Source organism: Leptidea sinapis, chromosome 14 (genome assembly GCF_905404315.1).
Source record: "Leptidea sinapis chromosome 14, ilLepSina1.1, whole genome shotgun sequence".
Classification (NCBI taxonomy): Eukaryota; Metazoa; Arthropoda; class Insecta; order Lepidoptera; family Pieridae; genus Leptidea; species Leptidea sinapis.
Window position 1 is genome coordinate 5487668 of NC_066278.1, and position 25211 is coordinate 5512878.

The 25211-nt window shown below is 33.6% G+C and overlaps 1 protein-coding gene across 1 annotated transcript in view; it reads left to right on the forward strand.

Moving 5' to 3' along the window:
* Positions 1–10232: 10232 nt before the first annotated feature.
* LOC126967863 (multiple C2 and transmembrane domain-containing protein-like) overlaps positions 10233–25211 on the forward strand; it is a 43237-nt gene continuing 28258 nt past the window's right edge. The window contains exons 1-2 of the mRNA XM_050812549.1: positions 10233–10381; positions 23688–23845. The gene's annotated coding sequence lies outside the window, so the exon portion shown is untranslated. The remainder of the gene's footprint in view (positions 10382–23687; positions 23846–25211) is intronic.

Below are 25211 nucleotides of genomic sequence, written 5' to 3' on the forward strand. Positions count from 1 at the left end.
GGCAGAAATAGGCGCCATGTGAATTAATTATGTGGTAACCATAATCTAGCTGGCATCCTCTGCAAAAGGAGCCTGCCACTGGGAGACTGTGGACTTCACCGCGGTGGAGTGCGCGACTCTTTCGTTAATTGAGAGCAAGCGGCGTCGGTATGGTCGCACGTCTGCCATTTCCGCGCACCTCAATTAGCTCCTAATCCGTGTGTCCGCGCGATGTTTAGTAGTTAGTGTTAAGTTCGCTAACTTGTCAATTTATATTTACTATTTAATGTTTTTTTTTCTTCATAAATAATGCCCAAATATCACGACAGCTGCGTGACTCACCATTCACTATATATAGTTTAAGGGCCTACAATCAAATATTTACAGAATTATAGGTTACATCCGTATAAACGAGACGACAAATATGACCGCAAATAAACAGGTGTCACTATAACGGGACGCTAGCGTTCCTCTAAAAAAACTACATTTCATACAAAATTTCAATATTTTACCAGTTGGAGGCTTTTTTCCATAGGATGCCGGCTAGATCATGGGTACCACAACGGCGCCTATTTCTGCCGTGAAGCAGTAATGTGTAAACATTACTGTTTTTCGGTCTGAAGGGCGCCGTAGCTAGTGAAATAGCAAATGAGACTTAACATCTTGCGTCAAGGTGTCGAGCGCAATTGTAGTACTTACTCAGAAATTTTGAGGTTTTTCAATAATCCTGAGCGGCACTGCATTGTAACGGGTAGGGCGTATCAATAACCATCAGCTAAACGTCCTGCTCGTCTCGTCCCTGATTTTCATAAAAAAATACTATATATTTATTATGTTGATGTGGATTGTATACAATGCTTTGTATTTTGTTTGTTTTTCATTATAAGGTCTGCTTTTTACACTGAATACAATTTATTTTTAAAACTTATTTTCAATAATATATTAATTAAAACCACTATTTATACAATGCACAGTATATACATACACATTGAACTTTTTACTAAATCCACAGCACTAATGTTGCACAATACGTCAGCTGTATAGCTACAGATATACTGCTATAAGCATTTCGGTAACGCGAAGCCACGAGTTTTTTCCCTGCCAAAAAGGGCCCAACGCGGCTAAAGAATTCAGGTTAAATTAATAAATTAGTAGACTACATAATTGTTCTCGTATTTTACATATTCCGGCAGTATCCAGTGGGAGCAAGTTCATACATAGGCTGCACTAAAAGTGGAATATTTCCACTGTTCCTGTCATATTGAAATCTTTTTAATTGAAAATTCATTGGTTTTAAAAATCGAATACCATTTATTTATTTAAGAAAAGATTCTCGGTCTTATCACAAGGTCTTGTCAAACTTGTTTAGTCGTTGAGAAAATGGAATTGACTCGAGAAAATTCTAGAGCGATGATTTATTATGACTTTCGAAGTGGTTTAACACAAAAACAGTGTGTTGACCGGATGATTTCTGCATTTGGTGATGAAGCCCCATCCAAAACCACAATTTATCGCTGGTTTGCTGAATTTCAACGTGGACGTGTCAAGCTCAGTGATGATCCCCGTCAAGGTCGTCCAAAAACTGCAGTCACCAAAGAAAACGTTGATGCTGTGCGTAAGCTGATTGAAGAAGATCGACATGCGACATACCGCGAAATTCAGGCAACTTTAGACATTGGCATGAGTCAAATACAAATAATCTTGCATGAACAATTAGGTGTAAAAAAGTTGTTTTCCCGATGGATACCGCATTTGCTCTGTGAAGAGCAAAAAGCGGCTCGCGTTACTTGGTGCGTCAGGACTCTCGAAAGATTCCACGCAGGATCCTCAAATGCTGTATGCAACATCGTATCAGGTGACGAATCCTGGATATACGCGTGCGAACCCGAAACAAAAAACCAGTCACGAGTGTTCGAAAATGAGTTAAAGCCAACAAAAATTGTTCGTTCACGGAGTGTTGCAAAAAAAAATGTTGGCCACGTTTGTCTCCAAAACCGGCCATTTTGCGACTATTCCTCTTGAGGGACAAAGAACGGTTAATGCAGAATGGTATGCTAGCATTTGTTTGCCACAGGTCGTTTCTGAACTCCGTAAAGAGAACTGCAACCGCCGCATCATCCTCCATCACGACAATGCGAGTTCTCACACCGCGCACAGAACAAAAGAGTTTTTAGAGCAAGAAAACATAGAATTATTAGACCATCCGCCGTACAGCTCCGACCTAAGCCCTAATGATTTCTATACTTTCCCTTAAATAAAGAATAAATTACGTGGTCAGAGTCATCACCTGAAGAAGCTGTGGACGCCTACAAAACGGCCATTTTGGAGACCCCAACTTCCGAATGGAATGGTTGCTTCAATGATTGGTTCCATCGTATGGAAAAATGTGTCAAATTTCGCGGAGAATACTTGGAAAAGCAATAAATACATTTTTAAATAGTAATGTTGTGTCACTTTCTTAATTCCCGAAATTTTCAGTGCCGCCCTCGTATTATATATATCATTTTTCTTGACAATCAAAGCTAAAAATAGACATACCTGTTTATTATGCTAATCAAATATGTCGCTATGTCACTGTGAAGCCTAACCGCATTTAAGCTAGATTTATGTACATTTTTGATGATTGATATAAATGAGACAGCTGAATGGAATTTTTAATATAAATTTAATTCATTTGTTCTAGATAACTCGGTGACCCGTCAATCATCTTTGGATCCAGGTCCCTCAACGTCAGTCACTCCAGCACATTCCATACGAGTACCAGCCGACTTGCAACTGGTAATTCTTTTTGTATTGTTTCTCACACACTGTTGTACATAATCCCCGCAAATTGGGAGAGGGTCACGCCGCCATATTAGTGACGTCCACGACTCAACCCGCGGTAGATTTTACGGTTATATATTTTTCCATAAAAAGGTTCGCCTCTCTTTTCTCCTTGGTTTTTAAATCCTAGATCAAAAATATTTTCAAATAAGTTTGATATGATCATTATCTGTGTGCCTCTACTTTGCTTTTCTTGATGTTTTTTTTTGTTAGTGCTACAGTACCTACCTCAAAAAGTGCTTATAAGGGCTTAATCATATAGGATGCAAACAGAGGCCTAGTAATTAGTATACAAAACCAACAACAATGAGCGAAAGAACCAAAACACAGTTAATATTCTACCCATTCAAATTCCAAAACTAATCGATTGGTTAATTTTTGGAGGAAGAAATAGTCGAGAATGAAACCCTGATTTATTAGTTTTTTTTTTGACAATAAGGGACGAGACGAGCAGTACGTTCAGCTGATGGTAATTGATACACCTTACCCATTACAATGCAGTTCCGCTGAGAATTATTGAAAAACCCAATAACTCTGAGCGGCACTACAATTGCGCTCGTCACCTTGAGACATAAGATGTTAAGTCTCATTTGCGCAGTAATTTCACTAGCTACGGCGCCCTTCAGACCTAACATTCATAATCGGTTGAACCTACATTCGACGTATCTCTAATAATAAGTAATATAATAGTATATATAAAATAATAAGTAGCAGTTGTGTAGAACTTTGAAGGGTTTAGGGAAGAAACTCCAAAATGACGTTTCGTGCTATGCTGCTAGCTTAAAAATTTGGCTATCCGAACTTATCCTGTATCCGAATTTACCCTAATGCCTTTTAGACTATTTATTAAAAAAAAAATAAGTGAAAACATTTGCGATGGGGAAATAGTCGCGAGACATTCTTAAATAATTTTTGAAAATGTAATCAAAACTGCTTACATAATTAATACGTCTAGATAGACTGTGACAGCTGTGAGCACGTTGAAAAAATATTGGCGAAGTGATAACCTCTATTTTCATTAACGCATGCGCACTAACACAAAGTCACATTCAAATCGCGAGTGCAAGAGATAATAAGATGTACCTTGTCACGCATACTATGTTTTCATCGGTTGCCTAGCAGCAAGAGGCTCTGTCTAGAGACATATATTATCCAAGCAAAACTGCACCATTCATATGATAGTTACTATAAGCTTATCGAATCAATTTATGAATATTATCATCTTAGGTTAAGGATTGGTCTCCACTGCGCTCCAACTTGATACCGCACTACCTAAGAACAATAGTTTTTTATTACGACAACTATTAGATGCTTGTGTGCGTGGCATCTTGACACTCAATGGCATCTTTAAAATTTTCTAACTTATATACACTTCGTGCTATTTTACATTGCAATGAATAAAATACAAAATGCTCACTGATGTTTTGTGATCCCAGTGTCTTTCATATTTCTTGTAGTATTATTTTTACAAAGTTTTACTACGCAACCCGGTATTTTAGTTTCAATTATAAGCAAAGTTTAACAGAACATGTGGCACGTCAACGTCACACATTGTTCGAGACTTTTTGATTGTTTTAGTTGCCGCACTTTGCGACTACGCCTGCGATGTCTAGTTGGAGCGCAGCGGAGACCAATACTTTATCTAAGATTATGATGAAAAGAATGAGAGAAATGTGTTAAATATGGATGAATATTGATGAAACATTACGTAAATTCATTTGGCCAAAGTTTATAAAAATTTTAATATCTATGATTATATTCAATAAATTTCGTCGTGATAATGAAATTTTCGTTATCATATTAATACGATGATGGAAAAAAGTTGCTTGTATTTGTGAATGTTGGAATTCGGAATTTTTGGCGAAAAGTCAACTTCTGCCCATTACGGTTGAATCAATAGTAAATTGATTTTATTGAAGTATTTTATAAAAAAAATATCGGTAAAAAACCTAAAACTTGATCTTCAACAAATCATTTTACTAAAAATAATGTATTGTAATGATAGTAAGTATTGTTATAGACATTGAAGTGACAAAAAGATGTATGCTTCAGGCCATAAGACAGAAGTGATAACTTCATAAAGATTATTGATAATTGTACTTAAACATATCCTTTGTTAATGATACGAACACATCCTAAGTACAACTATGTATAGGTTCTTTATTTATAAAGGAAGAACATTTACAATATCGTTATTGATATAACTCCAGTGTCCTGATGTTTGTTTCCAGTGAACTCCTAAACTAATGAACGGATTTTAATGGAGATTACTTCATGGAGTGCACTTAGTCCAACTTGAGAGATAGAATAGATTTTATTTCAAGGGAGCATATTTTACAAAATAATTCTTGATGCTATGAATTATTATTGATAAATTCATACAGAAACAGTATTTTATTATTTTGTACAAAACAATATCTGTCGGGTCAGCTATTACTTATTGCGCTCCCTTAGTCGACTCGAGCTGACTTTTCTGAACAAACATAGCCGAGCGTTACAGCCTAGTCTCATTCAATAACCACAAAATAAAGAACGTCTTCTATTTTCAAATCTAACTGGCACTCCGCCTGATATAAAATTTTTCTCATATTACGCAAAATCAATTTTGCTATCAAAATTTTATCAGGCATTAATTATTTCTAGGAGCCAGACGAAGGACAAAAGCATAGAGAACAGCAACTACGACAATACGCCTTTTTTCAACTCAGAATACATTTGAGAAGAGGACAAAACTTGGTCGCTATGGATAAAAATGGTTTGTTTTATGTATTTACACTACTATTACATCAATAATTAATCAACTTCAAAAGTGAAGAAATGACTATATTATATTTTGTAAAAATTTTATCTTTAGAATGAGTTATTATACCTAATTTCTGTAGCTATTGGTCATATTTAAATTTAAAATTCATAACTTTAAATTTTACACAGCTACGACCCTTCGAAGCCGGTTTCATTGGTGCAAATTAAATTGTAAAGTTAAATTATCCGAAAGTTGTGAATGTCTTAGGAAAGTTTTTCAATCCTTATAATAGCATGCTTGGCAGAAATACAACTTTTAATACAATGAAATAATCGATAACTATTTTAACCACACTTTAACAAAAACTGCCGTATCACACAAGATACGAAGCAATTCTCACTGTATAGTGTGTGGTGGGTGGTGGTGTGTGGGTGTCGCAAAAGTCCCTATAGAATTAATCTCATTTGAAATAAAATTTCCATAATGTAATGATCCCCTGTTGACTTCTCTTTCGCCTACAAATCTTGTAAGCTTGTTGAAAATCTCTTAAACCATTTCTACTTTTAAATCCTTAGCTAAACGAAAATTGCCCCAAAACCGATATTAACCGATTGATCTGCAACGTTTCTTAATAAATATTAACGTCATACATCTGAAACCGTAGAGAGAGCATTAGCGAGTAGCAGTATCACCACAGTATTACAATACGATACAGAAGCGTAACAGCATTCTATGCCGCACGATTCCACCACCGCGTATGGTTTAGTTTTATTACTTTATATTAATTTATTATGAAAGGAATAAAACTATAGTGATTATAATTATAGCGTAATCATGTTAACTATTTTGTTGTACATTGAAAGATATTAGATACCTACTTGTGTGACGCTTTAGTTTTGGTATTCTTTTATTTTAACTATACAATAAATATTCAATTTACATGAATAAATCAATCAAACAATAAGTTTAGGAAGAAATGAACATGCCAGCCTTCTACGTTTTTTTTGACAGTAAGGGACGAGACGAGCTGGTCGTTCAGATGATGGTAATTGATACGCCCTGCCCATAACAATGCCGCTCAGGATTCTTGAAAGACCCAAAAAATTCTGAGCGGCACTACAATTGCGCTCATCACCTTGAGACATAAGATGTTAAGTCTCATTTACCCAGTAATTTCACTAGCTACGGCGCCCTTCAGACCGAAGCACAGTAATGCTTAAACATTACTTCTTCACGGCAGAAATAGGTGCCGTTGTGGTCCCCATAATCTAGCCGGCATCCTGTGCAAAGGAGCCTCCCACTGGATATTACAAAATACAGTTATGATTGTAGTCAACCAAAGGCATGACGCAATGTACTTAATACACGTTTGTGCTAGTAAACTTATGTATTACATACTGTGGTTTGTGGTAATACACTCAAATTATAAGTAATTACTGTAATCGGCTATGAACCGTTTGGCCTGTTGCTCTGTAAGAGGTCCGTCGTTTCTCTGTAATACTATTCTTAATCTGTAACTTTAATCAGTTTTTCGTTACATTGGATAATAGTCAACTTAACCATTGTTTAATTGCGGGCTTTGAAACCGGCCCTAGCTAATAACAATTAAGCGATAAATATTCATAGTAAACAGAATTTTGACACTATTTCAGATAAGAAAGAAAGTACGTACTACTTTTTATTAAATAGTCACGTGAAACACAAAACTATTGTACACTTACAACATAAGCTAATGCAAGCAAGCCAAAATATATTATATTAAAAGTATATTATATGTATAATATTATTACTACACTGAAAAGAAATAGGACGAGACCAATGATATAATAATATTAATAATATGGAATCGTTATTTACAAACAAAAAGACCAGAAGTTTTCCACACATTGACACATTTAAATGATGTTAAAGTTATGTCACTTTTGCTTTAGTGTTTATGTTAATATCTGTCAAAATGCGTCCCAATTAAGATGCTTTTAGCTTGCCTCTAATGTATCTGCTCTTTAAATATATTATCATGTCATTGGTTGATACTATAATATTATTTATCACCATCTAACTGAACTGTATATTACTGTGGTTAACTACAAATTTTAAGGCTTAAAAACTTTCAAAGTTATTTCACTCTTTATTTCAAAGTGTTCTCGATTTAGTATATAAATGACAAGGACTATTCCCTCTCCCTATATGATAATAAATGTTGATTCATTTTTTTTTCATAAATGCCGCCAGGTGGCGTTTACAGTTCTTTAATAGTGTGGATTTTAGAGGGTGGTTACCTTAAGGTTACATTATTTTATTATACAATACTTAATATAAATTTTATTATAATATTATGGTAAATTTATATAATATTGTAATGTATTTTTATTTCGCACTTTTGTTATTAATTGCGTTTATATATCGCTTTTGCTTTTAGATTCGCCTTCATTAGCACATTCACAAAACTCCATAGACGCACCGAATGATAAAAATATTATCACATTGCAATATATTATTTGCGTAAGTAAAACACATTTATTAATTATACTACCTTCTTTGCTTAGTTCGGAGATAAGAGCTTAGTGGGACAAATTGGAAAATAGTCTTCAACATCAATCTCTTTTCTTAATTAATACAATTCTGGATAATATAGAAACACTTTTAGACAAATTATCTTGCCCTAAACTAATAAGGCATAACGTGTACTATGGGTACAAGACAACGATATATTTAATACAATATGCTTATTTAAACACACATAAATATGTATAAACATCCATGACTCGGAAACAAACATCCATATTCATCATAGAAATGGTTGCACCTACCGGGATTCGATCCCGGGACCTCTAGCTCAATAGGCAGGGTCACTGACCACTGGGCTATATGGGTCGTGAAATAATTATTGTAATAATGGCACTTACCAATTAAATATTCAATCAGAAGATAAAATCAAAATTACAAATAAAAACAGGCATATTGAGATTACTGAAGTATACAATAATCTCTTGAATGTAAATATTTTAGATAACTTGCAAGATTTTTGCATAGTGAATTGTACCGAACACAACGTTAAACTAAATCAGAATTTCTGAGAAATAACACCAAATAAAATACAGTTTTTAACCGACTTCAAAAAAGGAGGAGGTTCTCAATTCGTCGGTATGTTTTTTTATGTTCTAGATATCTATTTTATTAGTAAACAGGAAGTAAATAATACTCCCTAACAGTGCTTTGAATTAAATTGTAGCTTTGCACAATATCAATATTTTGTGAATGTATTTCTCACTGTTACAATATGCACAAGTATTCACAAGATCCATATCATGTCCATTCCCTCCCGCATCATTGTTATATTAATTTCCGCTTCTTCTTCTAATCCGAGTGGTTGGTGTTCGAAAACCAGGTTTGTTATCAGGAACAAGCGACCCATACGTGAAGTTTAAAGTCGGTGGGCGACTGCTGCATAAATCCAGGATAGTGTACCGGGATTTGAATCCGGTTTGGGATGAATGCTTCACTGTACCTATTGAGGATCCATTTCAACCTGTACAGTTAAAGGTATGTCATCGATTTCAGAGATGAAATAGTTAGCTAAAAAAACCAATGTCTTAGTCTTAAGACCACACGACAGTAGTACTAAAAGTACTATCAAGGTGAGGGTAATACTTTTGTACAATTATTTTTTTTTTGTTAAAACGTAGCATACCGTAGTACGAATTATGAGGTAAAAATATTGTAATTGATAGAGCTTCAGTCCATGATTATAATGCTACCACTCTTATTACGCAAGGTAATTCGTTCCTGGCACTCGTCGGCCGCTGCCGCGGCCTGCTACGCTCGGCTCGTGCGTTGTATTAACTGTTCTAACATAACCTAACCTAAGCAATTTTTATAAATTATAGTTGATAAAGCTTTGGTCCATGATTATAGTGCTACAAATCTTATTACAATAAATAATAATAAAATATAAACATTATAGTAAAACGGAATAAACAACATAGGAAATATAAGAAAAATAATTATTGTTTTTTTTTTTACTGGCTTTACAATTCTGGATTCTAGCCTTTTTAGTTCAAAAATTATAAGCGATGAAGCCGTCCAGTCTATTTTTTACGTTTCATTTTACTGTTTTTTATTTTAAATTGACAGTTATTAGCAAGTTTTTAGCTCCCCGCGTGCCATGACAGCGCTCATCTACAGTTTTATTTACGTGATTCATTTTCTTAAAAACGGTGCATTACCTTTTAATAAAAGGGGTATCATTATAATCGTGAACTAAAGCTCCATCACCTACAATATTTATACCTCCTAATTTGTACTACGGGATACTAAGTCCAACCCATTTTTTGTTTTATATTCATTTAAAATATAACTTATAATAATAACTGTGCATAAATTACACTGGTAAATTATACTCTGAGTGATCACGCTTCCTTGATCGTTACATAGCCGAGAGTGACATATTTAAGGCTCATTCATTACTATTCCTTAATGCTTACTATTATTTCATAGCTTGTGACTCAATCGTGGGATGTTTTGTTTTCTTAATTAATAATTATAATAGAGCCTAGGAAACAATTGCTGATACACTCGTCGGTCTCGCAACCCGGTTTTCAGTTTATTTATTGGTTTTAATTTTAACTCATTACATTCCATTAGGTCTTCGACTATGATTGGGGTCTTCAGGATGACTTCATGGGATCCTGTTATATCGATTTGACAGCGCTGGAACTAGGCCGCTGTCAAGACCTGGTCCTCTGTCTCCGAGACCCGAACAAACCTAACCAGGATATGGGCGAGATCGTTATGAACGTTACGCTTTATCCTAAATCACAAGAGGATAAAGAACAGGTATGTATTTCTAGCAGGATATTCAGGCATTCTATAATACTAGCAGGACAGAAATACGAAGAAGAATATGTAATACTTAGACCGTTAATAGATACACAAATAAAATTTGAAAACAAAATTTTATGAACGATGCGGGACTCGAACCCACGACCTCTCGCGTTCCCCGCGAGTGTATGCTTTGTTCAACTCTCATGATGTGGCTACATCTACAGGATCTACTTTTGCAGTTGATAACCTGCTCAACTCCAATATTTGTATATTAGGAAATTGACTTGAGATGTCGCTCTTGTCTAAACAATTTGTTATGTTTTTATAGTGATAACCCTCACTTCTAGGTTAATACATACATTTAAGGCTCATGATCACGCCAACGACCTGCAGCGTTTGGGCGGAGCTAAATATCACGATTGACGCGCGCGCGCACAAACCTTAAACAAATATAATTCGTATACTCTGCCTCCCGTCGCCCGAACACGGCCCCACGGACGGCCGTTTGTAGTAAATATAGTATAAAGTCCCTTATGTCAAAGTCATATATTTTTTTAGCTTTTAAATTATAAAAATGGGACCCTTACTGTAGATACCTTTCGGTTTTGTTTTGGTCTCTGTATGTTTTTTATTATTTTATGTATAAATAATTGATATCATGAATGTGGCTATATATTATAATCAATATTAAATAATTTTTTTATAAAATCAATGACACATTATCTAATTAACCTAAGTTCGAGAAGAATCGTATTTTAGACATAAATCATTGTGTACGGGTAAAAGTCATATCTGATAAATTATTACTCTATGTTGTTTCAACTTAAACGAAGACGCAATCAGCAAGTTAGATTTATCTCTTTCTCGCTTGCGATAATTGTATCATGCTATGCTTCTTTCAGATATAATCGTAATGTAGTGTGCTATTGAAATGTTAAATGATTAATGTGTGCGTAAGTGAATCATTTTTAAACATCGAATTTAGCCTAGGTAACCTATCTATACTTTTAAATATCATTGCTTTTACATGGTATTTTACGTTGTACAAAATTTTTAAACGTTCGGATTGGAGATTATATATCTATCATTTAGCTCCTAACGCTGACTTGAGTGGTTATTTTTTGATAATAGCTGCCGAATATGAAAATAAAGCATTACGAGCATTATAGCCTAACAACACGATCCGATTTGTTCCGGCCGAACCACTGGACGCGGTCCGTTACCGGACCATATTCGATGGTATGTCGCTTTGACCAATGTACAAAATTATTATTAATACCGGTGGGGACTGTACCGAATACTGCACCGGACCAAATGGTGCGCGATGCCCACTGGACCATCCTATAGTCCGGCCGTATCAAATCCGACCATGTGCTTGGCCTATTAGGCAGGTATCGAACGGTAGAAAGATAAGTAAATCTGCACAGGTGACCTTATAACTAGGACACAAGCTAGTCTCACAGTTTTACGACGAGCTTGGCGGTTAAGAATATATTATCTCAAATTCAAAGGTATTTTTGCCAGATTTATTTGACATATTAACGAGGTAGACCGTAAGTACATGTTTCGCCTTGACAGACATGCAAATATGATATTTGTCTTCCTCACTGGTCTTCTGGTTGGCTGTAAAGCAAAGACTAATTTGTTTACTTTTTATCAGCAATTCTATATGAGCTTTTTCAGTCCAAACTGTTATTAACCTGATACCAAGGAATTTCAGTGAATCAGAGTTTTTTTTTTATTATATCCTGATAAGTTATAAGCTTTTCAACGTATTTATCATTCGCGATTTTGTTATAAAATAGTATGATTTTATTCTTCCGTTTTCCCACATATTTTCATTCCGTTCAAAGAGTTCCAAGATCTATCGATAAAACATGTCCTTCATATTTAAGAAAAGCTGTATAAATATGTAGGTTTCTTCATACATAAATATTTACGTGAAATCAATACGGTTTCTAAATTGCTTTCAAAGTTTATTTTGAGTTTCACGCTAAGTGCTTATGGAGTTTCTTGTAATCAATTTGGATAACACGAATAGGTAACAATAAGTTCTACCTTATAATTAATAATGAACGCTTAACCCTCACCTGGAGTTGACAATAAATGAACGATGCACAGTATTGTTATTGCATTATTATTATGTTTATATATTCATTATGGTTTTATTTATAAATGAATAATCACTTATTATTTTATTTATTATCTATGGATTAATAAAGAATGGACAGGTCATATGATAAGAGAAAAGACAGAGAAATGGGCAAGACTAAGAACTGAATGGCAACCACTAGATAGCAAAAGAAATAGAGGTAGACAGCCTATGAGATGGGAAGACGTCATCAAGAAAATAGCGGGGCAACTATGGACTCGTACAGCAAAAGATAGGACAGAATGGAAATCTTTGGAGGAGGCCTTTGTCGGAAGACAAGCTGTACCACAGTAAAGACCGTTTGCCGATAGTATTTAGAGGCACTTATTTACTAAATTTTACTTAGTAACTACTATGTAAAATTTGTACAGCAATAAAGGCTTTTTTATTTTATTATTTATTTATTAATAAAGAATGTAGAATGATATTACATGAGATATATTTAAGTATATTGTCAACAGCTACCTACATCGATACTGCTGACCACATTTTTTTATAATTGATAAAATAAAAATTAAAAAACACATTAGATTTTTTTCATGAAATCCATGCGAGGCCTAAATTTTGAAAGCTGGACATAGATAGGGAACTCTTAAATCACTTAAATGCTCTCTATTCCACCCGACTGCGACTCGCAAGAAGGGTAATGCTTTTATCAGTCTTTTTGTATGCTTATTATTTTGTGGAGCTCAAGACACCGTGGGGCCATTTTGATGATAATTTTGTGAATTTCCGTAAGATCAGTAACCAAAAATAAATCCTAAACTAACTGCAATCCACGCTAGAATTTTTTTCGTGAGGTGTTCCGTAAAAAGTGATCTAGTACGAGTAACCATTGGGTTAATGATGGCGCTTCAAATTTTTTTGTCCATCATCTATCGATATGTTATATTTAACTATTTTCTGTTCCTAATGATTCGATATCCCTTTAAAATAAAACTTTCTCTTTTGTCAGTGTATTATTTCTTTGGTACATTTTAAGGCATTCGTAGATGTTTAAATATAAAATAAAATGCACTGCAATGTGTAAATGATAAATCAGCAATGCTCGGGTCGTTATTGACCCTCGACTCCAGTTAAGAGTTAAAACGAAGCGTGCGAAACGAGTTACAAGCTGCGAAAAACAAACGACGAACCAATTTTTTCAACATCTTTAAACCTACATAGATATAGGTATGTAGGTATTTTAGTTGCACACCGTTCGCGCGCGGAACAACGCGTATTTTGCTGCGTTTTTAACATTTTACAAACGTTCGTGAAATATTTGCTGTTATTGTTAAATTCGTTCGTTCATTTTTAGTTATTGTTTTGTTTTAAAGTTAATGTCTTGTGTAATAAGTTATTTTCTGTGCTGATTTTGTGATTTGTTGTAAATTATAATATAAAATTGTGTAGTGACTTAGTAACCCGTTATTATAGCGGTTTGGCCAATGTAGCCTGTGATTTAAATGATTATTTGATCCTAACGTGAAGTTAAAGTTGCACTTGCATTTTGGTATTTTACATAGGTTTTGATACACCATTTCACTATTAAATCCGATTGAGTTCATAGGCGTTTTTAACGGCTTTTCTTTTATATGGATGTAGCCCACGTTACTCTTACCTTTCCGAGACTTAGCCGGAATGCTTAATATTTATTTAAAAACTGGACTGAACAAATATATAGATATACATTTGTGACTGACATTATAAGAAATAGATAATTAAGTATCTATAATATATATAAGAGATTTCCACCTATATATTGACTCATTAAGATATCTCTGGAACCAAGAAGCCTAGAGATTTGTTTGGTAGGAATATTCCTTCCGCCGAGTAGAGGACAGCTAAAGAACGGATTTTACAAAATTCCACTCGCTAGACTTTTTTTTATTATGAACAGAAAAACGGCTGTCGGGTCAGATAGTTTATAATACATATTACAAGACCGCGTATGTTACAGTCACTTTTTTCCGAAACTATAAGAACTTATTCTGTTGAAACTTGGTAAGTAGATGTATTCTCTGAACCGCATTTAAATATTCACACAAAAATAGAAAAAAAACTTAAAATTTTGGGGGTTGCCCATACTTAGAACTGAAACTCAAAAAAAATATTATGATGCACATTATCATGCAAACTTCTTGGTTTGAACGAAATCTACAGATAGTTTTGTTTACAACTAGTTTTTTTTTTAATACGTACGTATATATAAATAATGAGAGCTCATTTGCGCTGTATGATTTTGAGCAAATATTTTTTGCCTTTCCAAATTAAGTAATTTAATATCATTTTCCTTTCTATATAACTTTTATATTATGTTCCTTGCTGCTACGGAACCCTTCATGGGCCACATGTCCTACTCGCACTTGGCCGCTTTTTACCAAACTACGGCGAATCCAAAAAGAGTCATGATTTCGCCCCTTTCAATTGGCGAACCATCGAAATGTGATATTGTGTGACAGTGGACTTGGGGGGTAAAAAGCTTTGCTACGTTACATGTTAGCAAAAAAATTGTCTTTTGCGTTGTCTTTTATCTAAGATAATTATAAAGTTTCCAATTAATTTAAAAAAAAATGGAAAAATTATTTTAATTTCGTCACATCAGGGGCAGGTGATTTTACAAATTTGTGTGATGTTATTTATGGATGGAACCTATGGTCAACCTTCCAGTAGAGTCTGTTGCGTAATCTGTGCGCAAGAAATGACCAAAAGTACGGCTTTCGGTTTATTCGCCGGCGATCTTCTGGTCTACCTGCTCATAGATTGACTAACTAACTAACTAAAGGTCTAACAGTAAGTCTGGGTATATCAAACGCCATCAATCGTGTAAGGCACAATGCGCTTCTTTCGAAACTCATCATTTTGAAAGTCCTGTGAAAGTGGAACATCAACTGCCTCACAGCACGAAGAAAATTGCACGAACCCGAAGTCCGTAAATGCAGCGGTTCCGGAATGCTATCTCCTACACTTTTATTCTGCATATCAATGATATGAAGAACGCTTCCAGTATTTTGTTATGTATACAGTACCTACTGAAGTTGCCGTGTATACGGGCCATGCAAGTATCTCTGGAATTCATCGAGCCAAACTTCTATCGAGCTCTATTTAGAAGGTCGTGGAATGGTTAAACTGGATCTTGTTAAATTTAACTCCGAAAAGAGTCAAGTATGCGTGATAATCACAAAAAAAAAACATTTGTTGGATTACCGCTCTTCGACAAATACTTGTTACTAATGAGTTGAGTGTCGATTTAATCAAGTACCAGTGGGAGGCTCATTTGGACAGGATGCCGGCTAGATTATGGGTACCACAACGGCGCCTATTTGTGCCGTGAAGTGGTAATGTGTAAACATTACCGTGTTTCGGTCTGAAGGGCGCCGTAGCTTGTGATATTACTGGGCAAATGAGACTTAACATCTTAAATCTCAGGGTGACGACCGCAATTGTGGTGCCGCTCAGAGTTTTTGGTTTACCAAGAATCCAGAGCGTCCTGCTCGTCTCGTCCCTTATTTTCATAAAAAAAATGTAATATTTAACTCAACGTAAATGAAACAGAATACGGACCTTAGCATAGGCTAGATATTTAGGAAACATTGTCTTAGCGGTTGTATACTCAATGAAACATGCTAATGTCTCTCACATGAAGACAATTAGCTATCAGCTAATGTTCTCATTGGCAGCACGACTAGGTGACCTCATGAACGTTGCCTATTTGTTTAATGATAACAGTTATCTGTAGGGAAACTCGTTACCAATATGCTTAACTTAAAATTAACCTTAATATAGGATTGTTTGTGGTTGACCTAAAAATCTGTCTTCAAGGTCATTTATCAAATTGGCTAGGGTGTCAACCAGCATAAATTTTATAGATATCTTTGCGTTTTTTAACAGAATATCTGTGACATAAGAAATTCTGAATAAATGTTAAGGTTTATGCAAGATCCATACTCTAGGAAAGCGCATTCGTGTGTGTGCAAATTATATGACAATCCATATATGTATTGACTTAATCCTTTCATGAAAATAGTAAATTGTAAGAATAAACTTGTGTCTAATTAAAACGTTACCGCTTAGATAATCTATATGTCTAGATGGAGCCTCTTGCTGTTAGACAACCGATGAAAACAACCATTTTTCAATCGCAATTTGTATGTCACTTTGTGTTAGTTTGCGTGTATTGCTCAAAATAGAGGCTAACTGTCAACCTAAATTTTATTCGACGTTTTCACAGCTATCCATCTAGACGTATAAATGATCTAAGCGTTTAAATTGAAACAAGTTCACTCATGTTGATAGAAAGAATAACAAATGAAGAATAACAGGAAACAATACTCTACTATTTTTTTTTAAAGTAGCCTAATTGTACTAATTTGGTTTTATGTCCTCATAACAAGTCTGATACAAATAATTACAGCTTGGGCTTAGAATCTCGGTATTGCGGGATCCCGCGTCATTTTCAAGTCCCGCGTTATGCGGTATTACCTACATGTTCGAGATCTCGCGGGATTTGCGGGATTACAGAGAAGCAGAAGAAGTAGTTTGACGGATGAAACCCGGTGAACATTTTCAGTCACATGTTCGTGATGAAACTAATTGTTTTTTTATTCCTATCTTTTGTTGTCATATATTCATTTGATTTGATCTCTAATTAAATTGATCTCATAATAATTTTACAATTTACATAACAGTTTCTTATTACTTAATTGTTTTTTGTTATATTTACGGTCGCTTACATAATCATTACAGGGGTAGGCAGAGACCACATTTTTCACCTAAAAATGTCTTATGTTAGATTATATTGAATACTATGCGCCGAATCCTGCCAATTTCGAGATCCCGATGTGGGATTGGAAGCCCTAGTTACAGCCAAAGAGATTTTTATACAAGTTTATACTCGAATGCTATATAATATACCGATGTAATATAAATAATATATGCGAAAAGACTTTCCCCGACTATAAGCTTTACTTACATAGAACCGTCATATTTGAAACCGTCAATATTAGATAAAAGTGCTCTGATAGTAAAATTATCTATCAAGGACATGGAGTCATTAAGCTAATCTACACACGCCATCTTTTCGAGTACCAGCACAATAAGGCTTAATTGCGCCATCCGGAAACTCTTGGGTATTTAGTTATAATGTAATTACCACAGAACAGTTTAAGAGATCTCCTTTGCCTAGTCTGTGGTAATTATACATTTTATTTTTTGACATGTAACATTATGTCATTGTTGTGAAGATTGTTTGTACTAGCCGCTATAATTATTTGCTTATAATCTTTACAACACTATAAAATACTCTATTTTAACATTTTTTTATTTAAGCAATGAATCTCATTTAACTTTAAGCATGATAGTACGTACTTCTCCAAGGGGAGATTATTCTTAAAATAATAATATAAAGTTTTCATAAAGGCAAAGTTTTTATTTGCATAAACATTATACGAAATACTTTATTATATTTTTTTAAACTCACTGCAAAATGCACTATATATATATATTACACAATGTATTACTTACACAGTGTTTTGTCGATTTTAAAAATTAAGCGTTTTTTACGACTTATTACGTGGAAGTTACATTTATATCCATGCGTGATTACTATCTAATTAATAGGAGCAATTATTAACAATTTAACAACTACATACTATTGTATTAGTACAATATGACGTTTTGAGGGGGAGGAGTCTAGGTTAACTGGGGCAAACCTGGCAATTCGTTATTGAAAATGTATTAACAATCTTACATACTAACTTACAGCTACCTTAGAATAAGCGACTAGTAAATATAATAATTTTAAAACTAATCTATAACTTATTACATTTTTTTATAACTCTTGCAATATTTGGGAGCGGTACTTAATTTTAGTTGCATGCTTTTTGAATGATTATTTGTAGACTGTATTATTAGATATACTTCAATTTTATCAACAAGTAGGCATATAATATATCTTCTTTCAAAGATCGCTAATATTTTTAGGCCATTTGGTAACGCAAATCCGTAATCCAGCGAGGCAACGAGATTGGTTATTATCAAAACAATTGGACGGTAGTCGTGAATTACCAAATTGTTTGAATGTAACGTTTCAATATATCTTGGCTGATGTCCAAATTTTAATTACATTTTCATTCCAGTGCATTATTTCTTTTCGACGCAATTGAAATCGGATTCAACAATTTAAAAATATTAAATTGACGGCCTAACTAATAAACTTGGTACTTATAAAGTTTTACCTGAGGATCAACCAAGAATATGCAAAATGTTTAAATGTTTTGTCATAAATAAATTGACATATTGCTTATGATTGGTTTATTCGGACGTATAACGTTTCCGGCGTTTATTTGCAAATCTAGCGGTATTGTCAACATTTTGTATATTCTAGGCTTATTCTCAGGTGTAACTTAATACCAACATTATTTGTAAGGCTGTGAGAGTTTTAGTTTAAAATAATCGTTGTGAAAACAATATTTGTTTTGGCGTGTAGCTTGAGCAGCGCCGTTGTTATTGATAAATAGTAACAAGTAGGTAGATAAGTTATATAAAAAACTCTCTCAAGGTACAAAATCTGCGAGTTAAAAAAAAAGGAAAAAGAACATTTTTAATATAAATTTCGTGACGATAATAATTTGGAATTGTTTGTTTTAGTATTTTAAAATATATATATAATAATAAATAGGTATGATGAACTCGTGTAACAAAAAAATACTTCAAACATGCACGTACTTCAAAACAATAAACGAAAAAGTAAAAAATAAGATTTCTCTACAGCATGTTTGTGCTAAGTTAATTATAAAAATTAGGACATTCATTAATTATATTTCCTATACTGAACTAACCGTTCTAAAATCTAAACTATTAAAAGGCATAAAAGGCATTTATTTTCTCATTATTGATTCGTTTAGAATTATTTTTGATATCATTTCTAATATACTAGATACTACTACCGCTTCGGAAACAAATGGCGCTCTGAGAGAGAAGAAGTGGCGCACGAAACTCTCCAATTTTGAATTTATTTTTACATTACGAAAACCGAGTTTGGTTTTCCTCCACGCAAATTCTTATCAAAATATAAATAATCAAATCATAATAAAAGAAATTACCTACATATATTATGTCAAAAACTTATACATATATACTTAATAGTATGTATAACCACCACTTCGAAAAATGTTGAGCTTAGTGAAAAGAAATGGTAAGATTTCCTCTCTTTTAAATAAACATTTACAGCTTCGTCATACGAAAATTATTTTAATTGCACGTGCTGACCCGACAAACGTTGTTTTGCCATAATATACCACGCGCCCGCTCATTGTATGAATTGTCATAACATGTAATGAAATGTCATTGACTGAATTTGTATTGCGAATATATAGGTAGGAATTTCTAAGTAAAAAAATGTTATTTTCTCATAGAAATAAGGGATTATTTGTAACTAATTCTAGTAGGCATCATAAGACACATAATAGCTTTAAGGGTAAATCTATACACCTTTATAATAAAGTCCCAGTCGGGCATTATCTATAAATAAATTTAAATGTTTTATAATAAAAATAACTCTGTAGCAAATGCTACTCCTCCACAGCTGAATATCTGACTATATATGATAGGCTAGATTATGATTATTTTATAGCAATAACAATGACAGCAAAATATTGTATATTTTATTAAAAAGAGCGAAAAAAAAATGGAGGGAGAACTTCTTACGTCGCTTCTTCTCTCACAGAGCGCCATTTGTTTCCGAAGCAGTGGTAGTGTTAGAAATGGCGTCAAAAAGAATTCTAAAGGATTTTTTTTTATTATTTATTTATTAAGATTCACCATTGGTAATTACAATATTACATTTATAATTATTCTAATTTACAAGGGTATTATTACTAAATGCATTACCTTTTAAGGTGAATACCGCATGCAAAATTATGTGTGAAATAGTTACATAAAATTAGTATATTTTGAGAAGATAAATGGCTTTTATTACTAAAGATAATCTTTGTAGTGTTGCAACACTGAATTCATATTTGAGTATGAAAAAAATAACAATACCTACCCACTTGATGATCGATTACGTAAATATTCCAGAAAGCGTCTCAATTTGTAAACCGCGATCTATTGTAGCTATATTGTCTGTTTTGAACTGCTGTGAACAGAAAACACACCCAATGGAATACATACCTGAAGTGATATTAAAATATTACCAATTAAAAAATTTAAATGTATCGTAAAAAATGAATTAACATCCATTATAATGTGAAAGATTATAATATGAATGATAAAGATAGTTGGGATTAATGTCTCTAAATTTATTGTTAATGAATATTGTTATACTCATTTGAATGCTATTGTAACTTTTTTACCTCATCCTGACTTGCACTAAATTACTTATAAAGTTTAACAGTGAATAAAGATTTTCTTAAATTTGATAGTTCAGACTCTTTCCGTATTATAGTCGATGGTACCATTCGTAAAATGGTAGCTGAATTACAAGGAAACAATCGATCATAGTGTTTCATCGCCTATTGAACACGTAGTAGTAATTTAGCACAATCAGCTAACGTATGTTTTCCTTGTATGTGAAATACAGCCAATAAATCATTTTCAATTCTAACACACCGCTACAAAGTCGAGTTTAGACGATTCGTTGATTTGCATAAAACAGCTGTTCGTTACAAGAATACGTCTTGAGATAAACATTCGGTTCTCGTTAAATTCTTTATAGAATATCAGCGTTACCTGGATTAGTTACGATTTGTTTTCAGAACACTCGTCTGTGTATAGGTATCTCAAAGGAGTTTTGTCGAAAGGCCAACTTTCATAGTTTCTTATCAAATTTTGTGATTCAATTGCCATTTAAAATCTTAAGTTGGTCCCTTTTGTACCTATAAAGTACATACCTACCTATTTTGAAACAATCGTAGTATTGTTAATTCAGGACAATTTTAGGATGGCTAATCTATCGTTTTCTGTCTTTCAATGTGGTTTTCTAAAGTGGTCATCTATTAGCACCAGCCCTACTTTTTCGAGCATATGGTAGGTCCAGTAATTTAAATGAAATATTTATATTATGACGATTTAAAAGCGCTAAGTTAAATGCTAATTAAATAAAGTTTATTCGACTTTGAATATATCCGGCTCGTGACAAATGTTGACTGGTATTGTGTACCTAATAAATAAATATAAATGAAAAATACGGCATGTATTAAAAATACTGTTAAAATTATTTAATTAAGTTATTTTATTTTAGAACATGTAAAAAAGTGCTATTTTTGTGGCCTACTAAAAAAATAAACATTTTCATTTTACAAGAATTTGTAGTGAAGTAATAGCGATTGCGACGCAGAAATCTGTGAATAGGATACCAAAATGAGCGATGCAGAGAATAAATTGGGGAAGTTTAAAAATCGCATAATGCGCCTTCAAGAGAAGATTCATGGCAAGGTTGACGACTTGCACGACCAGGTGCAAAATAAAATTGAGCAGTCCAAACTCTCGAGATTTGTTTCACATCTCTCGGATGATAAAAGTTCCGTAGATGATATATCCATAGGAAAATCATCATCAGACTCGAACCGACACAGCAGCATACCATCTGTTATTATTGATGAGCCAAGATTAAATGCAGACCCAAAGGATATCTGCAAAGATTTCCTGACGATAGAAAAATATGGAGTTTTCTACAGAAGATGCAAATCAGACACGAATCTTACAATTGATGATGATTCCAATTTCCACAGTTCAAGTGAATCTTGTTTTTCCTGTTTGTCTTCTAGTGATGATAGGTAAGAATATATTCGTAAGTCATACTATTTAGAAGTCTTTCACATCGCGTTTCTTTCAGGTGCTGTCGACGCGCGTATTGTATTCTGAGCATTTTCACAAGATATTGTTCCGCTGCAAAACGCATGAAAACGCACAGTCTACCAACACTTGAGCATGAGCAACTCTCCTTGCAGAGTTAAATTCGAGTGTCAGGCATCAGCCATTCAATGACCATGCCACGCCAATTATTTGATGTGCTTGTTAATGGATAGGTGTCTAGTCAAATATATGCGTTTCCTTGAGAAATTTTTACGCTTTATTTTACAAATTTACTAGGACCAACGTAAGAAGTGTTGCCTCGATTGATTCCATCTTAATACTCTTGGAATGTTTCTAATTAAAACTCGCTTATTGTGTATGTTCCTTGCAACTGCACCAATACGCTGCAATGCCACGTCTGTGTCGCTGTAACTACGAGCCAACAGCACGCGAAGAAGTCGTCATATTAGTTGTTTATGAACGTGTGAATAGGGAAATAGGTTCGAATAACATCGCTTCTGCACTGCATTCCATTTTCATAAAACACGCGTCGTTGACGCCTGTTGAAAACAAGGTCTGGAAGGGTCCTAATAGTGTTCTTGGATTATTTACCATTTATGAGAATGATTTATTTGCGATGCGCGCGCTCACAGTTACCAATTTCCGGCATCATGTAATAAGTCGAAATATCTCATTCTAGTATAGTGTGAAGTGATATCTGTATTGGAAAAAATGTCTAGCAAGAGTCTCCGGCAATACAAAACAACAGATTTTTATATAAGAACATCTTCCACTGCAGGCACATTGTTTACGCCATCTTTATAATAATAATGTTCAAAATAAACTTACTTTAGTTGATACACATCTTGATCATACAGAATAATCTGCTGGTCTATTATGAAATGCGAAAATGAAATTAATCAAGGAAATTATTCTGCACGACCAAACATCAAAACCCATATCAATTTACGAACGTGTGTAGAATGATTTCGAAAACTAATACTGGTGGACGCTTTTTAAAGTAACTGGGAGGGGATGGAAACTCACAATATATGTATTTATATATTGATATAATTTTGAATACTAAAAAACTTACTTTTACTATTTTTTTATGTAGTTACTTTAGTTTATGAGCTCAATAAATAGCTATGAATCTGATTTATGTTTAAGTATTATAAATAACTATTTAAGTATTATAAATAACTATTTAAGTATTATAAATAACTATTTAAGTATTATAAATAGCTGTTTATTATTGATTCGACAAAAAACATAATTGATTATTACATTTAATCACATTTCAGTTTTATGTTTCGTGAGATTCGTAATTTTATACTTATAAAATATAAAATATTTTAAATCAACCACATATTGAATGCTTGTTTCCAGAAGTACAGGAATTCGGCCAAGATCTGGAAGTCTACCGCCAGGCCAGAGTTTAGACGTTCCCTTCGCAATCAACACCTGTACGGAAATCATCGAACGAATTGGCAATAGGTTTCCGAGACTAAAAACCAGGGGCGATAGAATTCATAGGGTAAAGGGCAGTTAGTGTTGAATTAAAGTTATACTAATTTTTTAACCTCCGGTGTTACTAACTTTACTAATTTGTGAACTTTTTGTGTTAATTTCAGTGTTATTTATTGTGTCTTAACCTTCTTCACGTAGAATCATAATAGCTGTTGATTTTACATCGTTTTGTGTAATAACTTTATTTATATTTCCCTTAGAATAAAGATTGGTTTCCGCTGCGCCCCAGCTACATACCGCCCTACCTAAAATCAAAAGCTTTTTTATTTCTTGTAAATTTTGTAACATACGCTTCGTGTTATTTTACGTTGAAACTAATACAATACAAAATACTTACTGATGATATGTGATTTCAATGTCTTTCTTATTTCTTGTAGTATTATTTTAACAAAGTTTTGCTACTACTACGCCTGCGGTATCTAGTTGGAGCGCAGCGGAGACCAATCCTTAATCTAAGATATTTCCATATATAAGTATTGTTATTATAGTATTGCTTAAGAAACGATGTGAGATGTTAAATATTAAAGAACTAATATTCAATATCCTTGTGTAAGTATAAATAATATTATATGTATAAATAACAAAATAATACCTAATTTTTAAGTTAGTAATCAAAGTACTAACATTTCCACAACAGACATTCTGCAATTCACACACATAGCCTATACAGATTTTTCTTTCGTATAATACTTGTACTATTAAATATTCTTTGCTGCAAGAGAACCTTTTCTTTAAGGCTGCGGACCAAGCCAACGGCCTTGAGGAATCGAGCGGAGCTAGGTTACCTCTCCCGTACAAGATGGCAATTAGAAGCATTTTTAATTTATTACAAAAATAATAAAATTTTCTTTACAAAAATAACAAAACTATGCCATGTTAAATAATATTGGTAAACAGTTAATTATTTTTCATACATATCCAGGTTGAATGATTAACATGGCTCCAACTGTAGAAGTTAGGGGTACTTTGTTGTTTTTTTTTCGCAGTGTCTATTAAAGATAGAAATGTAATGAAAAAATTAATTTTCTTCTCCTATTCGGTAGATATATAATTATTTTTTATAACAATGAAAGCTTTATATGAAAACCATTAAGAAATGGTTTCAATTTTGCGCTATTTTGGTATAGCGGCCTAAATTGAAATCACGGAGTTTATTTTGTACTATTATATTATGTTCTTTGGTATAATCCAATTCCTGCTAGGAACACTATCATTAGCAAGGAAACTAGTATTCATGTGGTAAACTATATCTTATTTTTATTATCGAAACCCTTTGGTAAAATATTGCTCTAGTGGCATTAATCGACGCCGCACTTAATGTCACTGCTTGTGGCGGCGACGTGGGGCGGGTCGTTCCCTTCCCTATATTGTCGAGGGAGGTGA